Here is a 15675-nt window from a genome sequence, read left to right as displayed (position 1 = left end):
CAATAAAGCTCTATCAGACTCTGAAGCTGAAAATAAACCTATTCTTCTTTTTTATTCCACCTCTTACTTAGTTGAACTCCTCTAGGAATGCCAAAAAAAGCACAAAATCATCAGGACCAACAAAGTTAAACACACCACCCACACACAAGTGTTAATACACACTGCCACATACATAAGTGAATGAGAGCATTTAAGGCTGACATGACCATTCATTTACATGACAGTGGGTGGTCTACTGATTTCCCAGGGTCCATGCTGATAGAATAATATGTCGGCCGGGTGTTTAAGATTATCAGAACTGAATAAAAAAAAAAAAAGTCAGATTGTGCTAAATAAAAGTCTGTCATTTTTTAGTATTTTCATATTGGACATTTTTCAGCTGATGTTAATATTTAATAATTAAGTTATTTGGGGATTTTAAGAATAATTTCCCTTTCATCTACGTAGCACAAACTAGATTACACAGATTAGCACAGACTTAAAATGCTGATTTTCTTTAAGTGTTTCTTGAAAGCACTTCATTATTCTCAGCAATTGCAGTATTCTTCTACAAAAATAGTATCAATTTTTAATATTGTCCAGAACATGAAACCAATTATAAACATTGGCCAGAACTGTTTTAAATAGTTTTAGACATTTTTTAGTGAATATTTTTTAAAGGGGTCATGATCTGAGAAACCAAAATTCCCTTGATCGTTTGACATATAAGAGGTCATTGAACTATAAAAACATACTGTAAGTTTCAGAACTCAAAATGTTCTTGTTAGTCTAAAAACAGTTTATATTTAAGCCAGTCTACCAAAACGACAGGTTGCCATATGTGCCACTTTATGACATACTGTAATAGTGTGCCTAAACACCGCCTCCGCACAAGAAGATCGACACCAAATTGTGCAGAAACCAAAAAATAAAGATTATTTCTGAAGACAACAAGACGCTGTGCAGTGCCAAGTTGTGGATAAACTTTGCATCGCCTACTTTCTAAACCCAACATTGTGGAAAAAGTAGATGAACTTTATTTTTTATGAAGCTCTAGACCGCGTCTGTAAGAATTTTGGTTCACTTTATTTTACTGCGGTTTCCTTCACAAAAAGGCAGAATTCCACGTGGGATTTTCAGAATCAGTTTGATTAACTGTTTTTATTGCACGATCACTATTGCTTAGTCTGTTAAACTGATTATTTGATTAGGGTTGCAAAAAGTTGGAAAATTTCCAGTAAATGTCGGAAACTTTCCAGAAATTTTGGAAACTTACCAGGTTTTCCAGAAATGTACTGGAAATTTTCCACCCCTTTGCAACCCTATATTTGATTAAAATATTTTTGCATTTTAAACCTAAATCACAACAGTTTCCTCTGTGAAGGATGTAGGCTTTCAAACATACACACGTGTAAGCCAATCACAGCAGTGGACGTTTACTTCAGAGCCTACAATCTGCCATGCCATTCTGATGAGGGGGTCAAAAACAGGACAGGCCTATTACTTCCAAATTATGTTTTTTTGATGTAAAAATATTGATAACATTAAGTGGACATCAGATAACAGTACAAAATAAAAAACAGAGGCATCTCATTACGCCTTTAAAAGAAGTGTTAATTTAACTTAATTTTAAGTTTTAATTTACTTTGCTTTTTTGATGTACATACAACATTATGCATTGTTATATTTTATTTTTCTTATCTTATCATTATTAACATTTATTTTGCCATTAATTACAACAACCCAGTGAGATTAAAAGCGAGATGCATTTTTTTTGTGAAAAAATCTAACAAGCTTTAAAAGAGTACTTTATATTTGCATTATATCAGCTCTCAAAATATAGCATTATACCACTGAAAAAAAATTGCTCATCCGCTTGGAAAAAAAATCTATTTACCATTTAGTAGCTTCCTTCAACAAGCAACAATCAGAAACCACAGAGTCAAAGCACTCAGAGAAACATCATCAACGTACCACTATTCAGTGAAATGAGATGGAAGAAACAGCCTTTCTGAAATCACGTTGAGTAGAGCCACTCTTCTTCAAAAGAGGCAGGAAAGGGCCAAACAATACACAAAAATGGGCTGAATGGGGATGAAACAAGACAAGTAAAAAAAAAAGATGAATAAGAAGAGAAAAAGGGGAATAGACAGCTGGAGGAACATAATGAAGACGCCTCACTCTAGTTTATATGCCCTGATTTTGACCTCTTGTGGAAAAATTCCAGGCTTTACTCCACAAAGTCCTAACAACCGTCCCACACACAAACACACAGATACACACATATACACACAGATCCCCAGAACTAGAAAGCACAGGCAGATGAGACATGATGTCTGCAAGCCTCTATCTATCAAAGATAACAGAGCAGCTATAAACACAGACAACTGGTTTCAGCACCCCTCCTACAGCCTGACGCAAGCGACACTTTGTCTCCAGTCCTTTTACCAGATTGACAGAGATAAAGCAAACAAAACAAGCAAGTATGCAAATACACACTGCTAAAAGCAAAGATGATTTATTACATACAGACACTTATTCTTGTTCATGCACTTGTTTCTGACAAGATAATAATCAGAATTTTATGTAAGAAAATTATTTAAAAAATGGATTCTCTTGCTTAGGTATATGCCAAAAAATGGAAATAAGAAAAAAAACAAATCGTACTTTGAAGTGGATTTTTAGCTTTGGTGAGTTTCCAGGCATGCACACGGCCAAACTTTGCATGATTTATAAGTGTTATATTTGGAGGATCAGTCTCAGCCTCTTGGTTACAGTTTTATTGCCTCGTCTCATTTTAATTAGCGCTGTCCATTTAATGCATTAATTTAGTTATTACTATTAAACTAAAAATAATGCCATAATTTAATTAAATATGCTTTATGGCTCACATGCAAGTTCTGATATAAAGAATTTTCCTACATTAGAGCTTGAAGTGTCACCTTCACGTGTTTGTGAGTCCAATCACCACACCACACCAAGACCATTCAACTAGATGATCTGGAACAACATGGAACAGAATTCAGGAGTCTTGATAAATGTGACTCAATACTGAACGACATTTAGCCTAACTTAAAGCATTCTGGGTACCAAATCTGCCTCAGACAGACTGACAAATTTAACTGCAACATGCATTGCTGTTGACTATAGGCTAATGATTGACTTCACTGACATTAAACAAAATTGATGCATTTTTAAGGCCAAATTTTATAATTACTAATCAAAGATTTCCACATTATCTTTGGCGCAATAATGCATTCAAACATTTTCTTAATTTTCTCAATATGTTTTGATTAACTGATTAATTTTACCTGTATGCATTTGGCAGATGCTTTTATCCAAAGTGACTTAAATTGCAACCTGTCGAAATAAAAAGTACAGTTTAGCTTGAAATTGTGACAGGAATATTAATACCGTACTGTAGAATGTACTTATAAAATAAATAAATGAACAAATTAATGAATAAATAATATTATTAGAACTTAAATGGTTAAAACAAAAGTTCAGAAAAAATATTCATTGAGGCCCCAAAAAGATTTCATTGGGCCCCAAATTTTTTTTATTTTTGTTAAACTTCTTATAAACTGTTTCACGATTTCATTTAATTACGCATGCTGTTTGATTACTAAAATTAATTTAACCATAACAGAATTTACAAAAATTAAGGTGAAAAGAATTCTCCTACTAGCACCATGCTTTTACTGTTTGAGCTACAGGATTGCTGTATTTGAATGCAAATTTGATTAATTTAATGCTAATTTGATAATGTATAATCATATTTGAATGCTCATTTGATTAATCAACATATCATGTACTTAATTACAATGTATAATATTATATATTATCGCCAGCCCCAATTTAAGTTGGATTATTTTCTTGGGTTCATGAGAGGCAAGAAAATAAATAAAAATAGCGCGACCTTCAGTGTTTGAGTGCGTGTAAGAAAGTGAAGTTTTTGAATCTCATTGAGTCGAATTCCACTTATTGAGTGAGAAAGAAAAGGCTCACACAGCAGCGTCTATCTTGAGTGGCTGTCTGGTTTCCGACACTGTGCAGAGCCACTCTATGAGTCCAAAGCCCATCTGACTTCAAGTGTCTCTCTTACCCAAGACAGCCTCCAATAAATGGGACAAACACACACACCCTTACACGTACACACTTCCAAATCTCCCTAATGTTGCTGCAGAACAACAAAAAATAAAAACATTTATAATTCATAAAATTCCCTCAGGCATGAAAGGAGAGGAAGAAAAGACGTAGTTTGCTATCATATGAGAGACATTTATTGGTTTTTAACTTTATGGGGCTTTTTAATGGCTGGGAACCATTAACCACATTTAAACATTTTTAATTCTGCAGAGCAGAGAGACGTTTCAATAAGGTGTGGGCTAGTCTCTGTCTTCCTACCCTCCTTAACAACATTCCAGTGTGTACACATTAGAGATAAAGATGAGAAAGTGTAAAAGCAACCGCTGTGTTTTGTAAGAAATAAACGATGACAGATCTTGTTTGGCCATCTAACCTGACTTTAAACTTTTCTGCTTTACGCCAACCTCCAAACATCGATTTTTCTGTTTCGTTGTACAAATTGCTACCAAACCACAGCAAAAGTAATCCTGGTTCCACAGTTAAACAAACATGAAGGTGTATAAAGGTTTACGTGCAAGTGTTTTGAGGCTTCGGAAATGTGGGAAGAGTTGATTATACATGGGCATTAATATCATAACCTCCTGTAATCGGATAGCAACTGAATTATCGCCACTGTATTAAGCTCAAATTTACATACAAGAAACAAGAAAATGTTATCATATGTGAAGAACGAGAATTTGCTGTTAGTCAGTCTTTTATCTTTGCCCATTTCTTAACATCGCTCTCGTGATTGCATTTCTGATGCAAAAAAAGCAATTTTGACAGAAAACATCTCCAATTCCTTCCGTTTAGCCTATTCCTATTGAAAAGAACTAATGAAGGGGCAAAAGAAGGTGTTATGACAGCCTAGAATTTATCACGTCATCTCACAAACAGCATGATATGAATGAACAAAGAGGTGACAGCGAGAAAGAGACCTGGGCTTGCAGAGAAAGAGAGAAAGCATATTTCAGACGGATCCAAATCCCCAGCATTGTTGTCACACAAAGCAGGCATTTGGCTAGGCCATCGGCTTCGTCTAGCTCCTGTCGAGCTGAAGTAGTCTGTCTGAAGTCTCTCTGTTGCTTCCTTTTCTCATCTCTAGTGAGCATTTGCTTTGACAGTTGAGACACAACTGAGTCTCGATTGAGTCCTTTCTTTTAAACTGCTTCATACACAAATCTGCTTCGACTAGTTGTGTTTTTATGATCGAGCTATGAATAAGTCAGGAAAACTGAGGCAGACCAGCTCAGATAGCAAATTCCAAGGGACATTTTAGTTAACTAGGCCTAAAGGAGAAGTTTTCCTAATTTGTCGGCTCTACAGGGAGGAAGAGCGAAGGCAGAGGTTTGTAGGGCACTTTGTGAGACTGCAGAGTCAACGGCTGGTTTCACCCTCACAAAGCATCAGCCAAACACCCTGAAAAACACCTCAGTGTAACAACTTATCCCTCGGTGCAGTTCAACAGTCAAATTTTCAAACTCTTTTTTTTTCTGCCTGTTCTTGGCACCACGGCGTCATGTTCAACTGCTGCCAAACTAGAAACTGCCAAAGTATGTCAACTTGTTTTTTATGATAACTTTCTTTCATGAAAGAAGAATTTGGATCGTTGCATATCAGTGACTCTTGTGCCTAACAGAAAAAGTAATGGAATAAGATGTTTATACCATTGCACCACTTTATAGGCTTAATAGTGCTTATATTAGCCAAAAGTCATTTTTTATATCTATTATGCAATATCTTTTAAAATGTTACCCAATAATGATACTTAAAGTACCAACAAGCATAATCCCTGAGAAAACATTATAATACCTAGAATTTGTTTAGTTATTCCAAACATGAATTAAAAATCATATTAAATGAATTTTCATTTTGGTGCATTACTCTCTGGTCCAAATGTCCACATGGAATTATCATCTCCAGAAAACCAACTGGTACTTTTTTTAGTGGCTGTATGAAATGGTTGCTGATGCTCTCTTAAAGTAACGATCTGTTCCTCTTTTCAGGTAAATCTGATGAGTCTGGCAACAAATTAGTCATGTTTTCCAAGAATTTCTATCTTGCTCAAACAGTGTTTCTTTCTCTCGTTCTTGTTCCCTCTCTGTCTCACACAGATGTGCCCTGACAGCCCCGCATGACTGAGGGTGAACAGAGAAAGAGATGGAGAAGATGAAGGATGCAGAAATGCGACACAGACAGATCGTCAGATACAGAAACAGGGGCTGAGGGAGGATGTTAGAACTTAGAAGATTGTACACATCAGCATTCTGGAGCTTTTGGCTTTGAAGTTTCTCTCTTATGGCAGGCTGAAGAGACACGCTTCGTACAGGAAAACGTTCAAGCCACAATGATGTGCAACACTTTGTTATAAATCATTGTCAAAAAATGCAGAGAATGAGAGAAAGAAAGGAAGATACATTTACGTGCTCATCATATAGCTGTTTGTAAAGCAGGTTTTAAATCTGAATTTATTTCTTCACAGCAGCCTAGGAGTGATAACACCGCAGCTCTAGCCTTATCTGAACCTGCAGCTGTCACGTACCAATAGGACTATAATATATACTGAACACTCACGATATATGCAATACCTTTAAAGATAATTTAGTTATCTTTAGTAAACAATTTGAAAGATCACCATAATTTTTTACATTAAATACTTCAAATCAAAATGGCAATAATAGCTGACAAAATTAAATATGAATAAAAATAATTCTATACCAGGTAGCCCACATAAATAGATTAAATGAAACTTATGCTAAATAGTAAAGCATATTTTAGGATTATTTTACTGAGCTCAAATAAAATTCAACAAAGCAGACTTTTTGATTAAGAGTCTTCATAAGCAAACTCTGACAGCTTATTGTCAAGCCTTTTGTGCAGCACTTTTCACAATACATATGGTGTCAAAGCAGCTTTACAGAAAATGAGAGAAAATTGCACTGGTAACAAAAAAACAAGCAAAAAATGATGTTTTGCTACAAAATGGAGAACTAAAAAGATCACTAACAAGAGAGCAAGAGGACTAAAAAAAAATAAAAAAAAAAAAAAAAAAAAAAAAAATCGAGGTAGCATGGAGAAAACAGGGGCAACTCCATAAACTAATGCCCAACCTGTAGCCGCAGATCTACAGTGACCCATAATTACTTCACTTGCATAAAGGTAAAAACTCAGAGGAAAAGATGGCCTAATGTTATATTCTGATCTCGTAACTTCACAGCTGATTTATGGGACGCAGCAGAACAGGGAACACGAGGGGAAAGAGAGAGGAACATACAGAGGGAGAGACAGCAGGAGGAAATGCGTTCACTATTCATTTGTTACAAAGGGAGTGCACGAGGGCACAACTTAGACACAAAAACAAGCCGCATCTCTTTCTCTGTCATAAATTATGGATGTTGTCTGATGTCTCCTAACTGCTGTGGGGCTCTCAGGGGGCCTTCTCAGCAGCAGGCCTGGCAGAAGAGCCGAACTTATAATGTAGAGCCTTCCCCACTCAATGTCAGCTCCAGCATGGACTTCAGCTCACTTTATTCTTTGCATGCTTTTTGTATGCTTAAAATTATAGTTAGTCGTCCTTGCCAAAGTAACCTTCACTATAACTATTGCTAAATAAAAATCGGAATAAAGTAATAAACTTTTGGGACATCTCAAATCATGAGGCTTGTTGAGTATAGTGTACTTACTTTTAAAATAAATAAATTTTCACCTGGCAGACAAAAAAAAAATTAAAAAAAAATTCCACATTAAAGGTGTGGTCACATTTACCATTGTTTGATGAATCTTGGCAGGCAAAATCCAGTCAACTCAAGAAGCCACGCGATTGGGGAAAAAAAGACTTTGATGACATCTTTAGACATCACTGTTTATCATTAGCTGGCTCTTTATGCATTAACTAACTAAACAGCAAGACCAAACTTGTACCACAGGAAGAACTGACATAAACGGGAAACTGCAGTTCGGCAAATCCTCTTCAGCAGAGTCAGCTGATGAGACCGTAGAGAAATAACAATATGAAAGCTTTATAGAAGCACTACTCCGATGGAACATATAGACATGCACTATAAAATCACAATATTCAAACTGGATATATATATATATATATATATATATATATATATATATATATGTATATATAATCCAGTTTGAATATTGTGCATGTCTATATGTGTATATATATACACACACACACACGCACATATACACACACACACAATACAGAGGCACTAAATTTAGAAGCACATATAGTACAGCACATAATGTACAGTACAGCTGGATGTATAGAAAAGCACTATATGCTATTGGATATATAAATACTCACTTTAACCAGCATGTTACCTTAAGTCAGAGTGTGCTAGTTGCATAGTAAAAAGAGTTTTTCTCTGGTATGATGTGATGATTCACCCAATTTATTTTCTAAATGCATGCTATTCATCTTACTGTGATTCATTCATCTGTGCATGTGCTTCTTTTTTGACCTCGCAATTCTTACTCAAAATGTCTAAAATCAATCTTCCAGTGAAACGGCAGACTGTTTGGTGACTTAAATTATTTTGTCTGATTAAACTCCGCCCCTTTCGTAAAATCGTCTGCACGCTCACATTTACATCTGCCTCCATCCAATCAACAGTCCACACAGCACATTTTTTCTTTTTCGATAATCTGTTTCACTCAGATGTACGTCCCAATACAGAAGAAACGATCTGTCGCTACTTCTGTTTCATCGTGATTTGAAACTAGTACTATTAATCTACCAAGACTATATTAGCATATGGCATAAGACAGAAAGAGAGGGGAGGGGACGCCACTTGTCCTATATGGTGTGCTGTGCTCAGGCAGGCACAGAAACACACACACTCTCAAACACATATACAATGTCACAAAGCTCATTTGGTCCCTCAGCTGGGTCCTCTGTCAGGGTCACAGCCATTTACTCGGTCCCATCCATCAGCACAGACTACACATGATCGTTACCTACACACCCACCCTCACAAACACAGCTCTCACCCTCAGATACATCATCACAAACACCAAACCTGAAGTCCATCCTTTACTTCAAAAATGTGTTGAACATTGGGAGGGGGGTATTTAACTCATTTTATTTTAAACAAAAATTATAATAATAATCATAATCATTTTTATTTTAAAATATGCACACATTCACTCTTAATTTTATGCCCAATGCCAAAAACATCTTTGTTAATGTTTGTTGTAGCTCGTTTAATTATGAATTACATTAAAAGCTAAATTTTACAACAACAAAAAAAAAAAACTAGTTGTGCATCATTGGACATTATTGTTGGTCATTTAACAGTTCTATTGTAAAACATTTGTCAAATAATAAATGATTAGCTGCAAAAAAAACTATGACGTTTATGTTAAAAAAAATTTTTGCAACTGTGGTTGCCAGAACTTTATCATAAAAAATATGCAACGTAAATAAACCAAATTAATAAAATAAATTTTTACCTTTATAACATACTGAAAACCACTTATATAAATATATCTATTAAAGAAATATATGGATGATAAAGTGAAAGCCTCATTTTGAATCAAACTTCATCACAAGTAGCTTTTCCACAAGCTGCAGTAAATGGATATAAAGGAGGTGCACGGTGTAATATATACACAAATACAAAACATCATTATGGTAACATATAGTACATGACACTAATATAATACAATAAATATTCATATTTATTGTATTACAAACACATAATAAGACTAAGAAGAAACTCTTAAGAAACTGTAGAAAAAACATCAAATGTGAGTGAATTCTGGTAATGTCAATTTATGGTTTTCACCGCAAATTATAAGGTCTTGTTTTTTTTTTTACTTTCAGAAATTGGACATTGAACAGCATTTTAAAAGTATATGAAATAATATATAGTACAGCAGAGAATAAAGTACAGCAGAGAAAGCAGCATCAAAAACATCTAATACCGGTAAGGGCAATATCTGCCCTGTCTAAACCCACTCATAAGCTCCGAGCAAAGACCTCTTTGCAGTCTCAAAGCTCTGTAGCACATTTTGACACTTTTACACACACAATTCCTGTTAACCCTCTCAAAACAAAGCGTATTTTCAAATCCCAACGCTTCAAGGAATCAAAGAACTTTTGCTGCCGTACCATGAAAGTATTTTCAGGCGCTGCGTAATATCATTGCGCCTGCTGCACCCATGGTACGGCAGCAAAGTTCCCTGATTATTACGCTGGAATGAGAGTATAGTTCCTAGCCATATCGGCCAAGAAAATCAACTTTTCATTTTCCGTCGGTCTTAGTACACGATGTAACTACAGAATAGTCAAGCTTTAAATAGGAAAATTATCGAAACTCTTTGGTCATTTTTGATGACCAAATGCTAATGGTCTAATCCGATTCAATGATCTATGCTAAGCTAAGCTAAAAGTGCTACCACCAGACAGAGAGATAGACTGAATGGATTCAAAAACGGTAAAACTCAACTGTTTAACTCTAGGGGAGTTGTAAAATGAGCCTATTTCCAAAAAAAGTGGAGTGTTCCTTTAATTCAAAAAACCCCGTGTTATGGAAATGCTGTGCATTTCAGTGTACGTGCAGTTCGATAAACACCAAACTCTTTAAATATGCCGCTCAGACGTGACAGGCAGCAGTGTAGGGAGTCTGTGGCGTGTATGCACGCCAAAGCTCTGGGGAGGGGAGCAGAAATCCAAACAAATCAATGCAGGCCGAGCCCCGGAGAGACAGAGCATCCACCACCGCCAATTACTGCAGCGCAGAAACAAACACAGTGGATGTGAACTGGAAGAGAAGGCAAAGTCTGTTGCTAACAGGTAAAGTCATCGTTTTGCGTGTGCGTGAGGCCGAGGGAGGAGGAGAGGGGGTTCTGGATACACTCACACAGGCAGGTTTGCTGGGTCTGGCAGTGCAGGCAGGCCACTCTGTAATTTACAGAGGTGGAATGCAGCATGCAGCCGCGGGTGCTAATTACAGAGCGTTCATCTCTCTCTCTCCCTCTCTTTCAGACTGTGAGCCAGCCGACCAAAACCAGCCGACTCCCACACTGCTCCGCTGTCAACTGCAACCTTCAGACAAAATGCAGAAGTGCACACACACACACACACACACAAGGACAGATGTTTGGATAACATCAATGACTCAGGTGACTATACACGCTACAAAAGCCACAAAAAGGTTTACTGGTATGTAAAGAGCATTGTAATAGACCCCATTACAAAACCACTGGAAATTGACTGCCAGTACTTCTAAGGCTACTCATCTCTCTTGACTGGAATATTGTCCTGTTATGTCTTTTTTAGCAGCTTCTGGTCAGGTCATATAGCATGCTTTCTAGGATGGCGCCGATCTCTCCAGTCATGGCATGTGTATTGATGCCTGTGCACAGAGACTGAATTCTTTGAAAGCCATCAATGAACTGCCAGTGGAAATGCACTTATGCATACACACATATGCAAAAACACTCACACTGCCAAAGAGGCAAGTATTAAATTCCACCACATATAGTGTGTGTGCACCTCCACAGCAACAGTGTCTGTTCTGCCCACTAATCATATTGTGTTTAATTACATGATTTGGATTATACTGGAGAAAGCCTAGGTCAGCAGGACAAGAGCCCAGACTTACTTAGAGAAACATCCACCCCCCTTCAGTGCTAAAATTCAACATTATAGCTTTATGGATGTGAACAAGACACAAATGAAGAAAAGGATGGAAGTCAAACTGTTTTAGCTAAAACCGAGTGCTTGACAGGCTGAGCGTCCAACTCATCATGTCAGATTTATTATGAGGTTCTGCCAGACCTCATATACTGAAATAAAGTGCTAATTCTAATACTTGCTGTCTTATGCAAACATGCTTTGACTGCTTACTAATGTCATTTATAAATACGATTATAGCACATTAATGTTTCTGTTGGAAAATGCTAGACCAAAAATACTGCAAACAAAGGTTAAAAAAAGTGACAAGACTGACATTTATCTAATGGGCTTCATTCAATCTCTATCAAGCATTAAATCAGCAGAGTCGGGTTCAGTGTAAAGGGGTTATAGGTTAATAGGTGTTTATCCACCTTAATCTTTATTGTGCTCGAACGCAGTTTACCAATGATAACACCATCGCAGTAATAAACTATCACATTGACCGATAAGATGATTTTTAAAAAAATTTTTTTTTACTTTGTGTTCTCTACAGCCGTGGAGGATTTGCATAATTATTGATTTTATAATGCGCTATAGTGAAGCTGTTTATGCTCACAGAGATAAGGCTCAGATTAAATGCTGTCCTTTATCAGCATGCAGCACATTCAAAAGACATGGTTTCAATTTAATTAACTGCCCACAAGACAAGGTGCAAGGCAATTATTTTCCATACTTAGACATTCGTGTGAAAATAAGGACAGTAAGTGGGAACATATCCAGGAACAGAGGCCTTTGTTTTGCCTCTGGTAATGTCTCAAAATCTACTGATCTGTCTACCTAGACAGCTTTTTTTAGGCATCAGATGAGTCAGCTGAGCCAACCTGGAACACGCCTCTGAAATCCAAAATTCAACTCTAGATTGAGAGACATAAGCTGTGTCTGAATTCGTTCACTCATTCACTAAACCCTACAGACATTGTGGTTGAGTGCACAATATCAGCAAGGAGTGAACCTAATTAAGAGGGCAAATTCAGACACTGACTTAGCCATTGATCAAGGTAAGTCGAGTTGGGCTACTTGAATATGACCCTAGAAAATAATTTATGAATGCCTGTCAAATGACCCATCACAACATAGAAAACAATTAGCCTAGCAAGAAGACCAACACTGCAACAATATTAATGAATATATCATTAATCATACAGACTGGTTAGTTAGCTGACATTTTAGCTTTTCTCTCTTCTAGCTCTTCTCTCTTTCGTCAGGACTTCTGAGCTTATTTATCACCCAAATGTTGTGTGCGCAGCTTATATAGAAAAATATGAACGTAATTTGAGGCCATTTTTATTAAAGGGTATAGTTGTAGTTACTGTTTTTGGCGTAAATTATCTGTTCTAACTTTTGTTTTGATATTGTGATATGAAACTAGGGCCAGTATCTTGCCATGGGTAATGGTGAAATATCCAGTTCATCAGTGAATTAGTTGGTTGGTTATACTTCATTGTCCTTTTTTAAGGAAATTTGTTTTACAATACAATTCAATCCATATAATGACCACAATTATCCAACATTATTATAAATCCAACAACTGAAAATACATTGATACTGGTATAAAAAAACTTTGTACTGATTACCTTACACAATAGTACTCCATAACACTTCTCTGATGGCAGGGAATATAAAATATGCATATAAATACATATAAAGTATTTGACTGCTCGATGACGCATTGTCCAATTAGAAGTATTCTAGAGCCATGCAAAAATGAAATTAATTAAATGAATAAAACACTATTATTAATACCAATTATAATAAGAATACTAATACAAATGATAATAAAGTCAATGCATAGCATAAACACAGTTTTCATTTAAAGACCTGAGCATAAGCACATGTAAACGTCAAGAGCTAGTCTTATGAGCATCTGAATGAACCAATCCAGCGCACAACAGCTTAATTAGCAATACTGAGTCTGAAGATGCATTTCTCAACTAAACTATATCCTTCACTTCAAACACACTCACTTCAGACAACGCAGCTGTTTAAATAACCATAACGTGTGGGAGGGATGCTGCTGCACAAAAAGTTGATCAAAGTAGTAAATGATGTACATAATTCAATCACAAAATAACCGCATATTAAAACAACACCATTTTAAATGACCACTTTCTTTCTCTAGTATTTTGTTGGGGTGACTGGTACAATGGTCTTAGCCTCGATACAGCCCATGAACTTTAATAAACCTACCTGGATGATGTTCAGCTGAAGGTGCGGCCCCTTCCCAGAAGACTGCTGCTTTTAAAAGGTGAAAATGCGATGGTTTTGCCTGTGCCCTAACAGAGAAAACACCAGCAAGTTTTCTTGGGGAAAAAAACAAATGTGCTCGGGCATTAGACCTGCTGACAGTAATCCAAGTGACTCTTCTTGGTTGTCGTCTTGGGTTTCGGGACGAGACGCCTTGCAGCGCGTCTGAATTTCAAGCTCCAAACACACGGCTGTTTCACTCTCAGCTGTCTGTCTCCAGCTCCAGCAGACAACAAAAGTCCACCCTTTACCGTAGTGCGTCAAAGAAGAGCGCACTAAATAACGGGCGTGCGTTTAGTACGCTGGTATATTATTTATCGGACACTGACGTAAGGAATGTGTCTTCACTTAGAAACATGCAATTAAATTTATGATTTATTAGTTTTAATTATATAGCTTTATATTTAAGCTTTCTTGTTTGGTCAAATTTATTAGCCCTAGTTCATAAAATGTATTGATAGGCTACATAAAATTTAGAGAGAGAGCAGGCTGGGACTTTACTGTGATCTTTATAGAGATTTTTTTTCTATAAGGCCTTTTTAACGTGTCATTTTCGTACCATTAGATAGCATACTGTTACAGTTTTCATAAAGATTTTGAAATAGTTTTTTGTATTTTCTGTTTTCATTTTATCAAATTGAATTTTAGCTGTTTTTGTCTTTTTTTGTTTGTTTGTTTGTTTTTTTAAATGTTTACATATTTTTATTCTTTTTATTTTTTATTTTTAGTGAACTATAATAACCCTGGGAGATATATCTGTTGAAAAATAACTGCAATTAACCCAGCATTTTTTTTTTGAGTGAAGGAATCTGATTGATAAACTACATGCTTTTGATGATATAATAATGTCTGTTTTTTATGGTGGCCGAGAGAGCTTAACGCGCTGCAACTTTAGAAAAAAGATGAAAATGGAAATAGCACCAGTAAATCAAGAAAACATCTTCATCAATTTGACAGCAGGTGCTGCAAATGCTCACAACACAGCCAAATAATGAAACGCACTGCAAATACTCACAACACACACAAAAAAAAGAAATGCACTGCAAATGCTCACAACACAACCAAATAATGAAACGCACTGCAAATACTCACAACACACACAAAAAAAAGAAATGCACTGCAAATGCTCACAACACAACCAAATAAAGAAACACACTGCAAATACTCACAACACAACCAAAAAAAAAGAAACGCACTGCAAATGCTCACAACACAACCAAATAATGAAACGCACTGCAAATGCTCACAACACAACCAAATAAAGAAACACACTGCAAATACTCACAACACAACCAAAAACAGAAATGCACTGCAAATGCTCACAACACAACCAAATAATGAAATGCACTGCAAATGCTCACAACACAACCAAATAATGAAACGCACTGCAAATACTCACAACACAACCAAATAAAGAAACACACTGCAAATACTCACAACACAACCAAATAAAGAAACACACTGCAAATACTCACAACACAACCAAAAACAGAAATGCACTGCAAATGCTCACAACACAACCAAATAATGAAATGCACTGCAAATGCTCACAACACAACCAAATAATGAAACGCACTGCAAATACTCACAACACAACCAAATAAAGAAACACACTGCAAATGCTCACA

General features: G+C 36.2%; 1 protein-coding gene across 1 annotated transcript in view; it reads right to left on the bottom strand.

Moving 5' to 3' along the window:
• The window catches only part of LOC306884937 (docking protein 4-like), a 44253-nt gene extending 29994 nt beyond the window's left edge, over positions 1 to 14259 (bottom strand). The window contains exon 1 of the mRNA XM_079441195.1: positions 13991 to 14259. The gene's annotated coding sequence lies outside the window, so the exon portion shown is untranslated. The remainder of the gene's footprint in view (positions 1 to 13990) is intronic.
• Positions 14260 to 15675: the final 1416 nt, after the last annotated feature.

The sequence above is a fragment of the Barbus barbus genome, assembly GCF_936440315.1.
Source record: "Barbus barbus genome assembly, chromosome: 2".
Taxonomy (NCBI): Eukaryota; Metazoa; Chordata; class Actinopteri; order Cypriniformes; family Cyprinidae; genus Barbus; species Barbus barbus.
The sequence above is the reverse complement of the archived record's forward strand: the minus strand, read 5'-3'. Positions and strand labels throughout refer to the sequence as shown.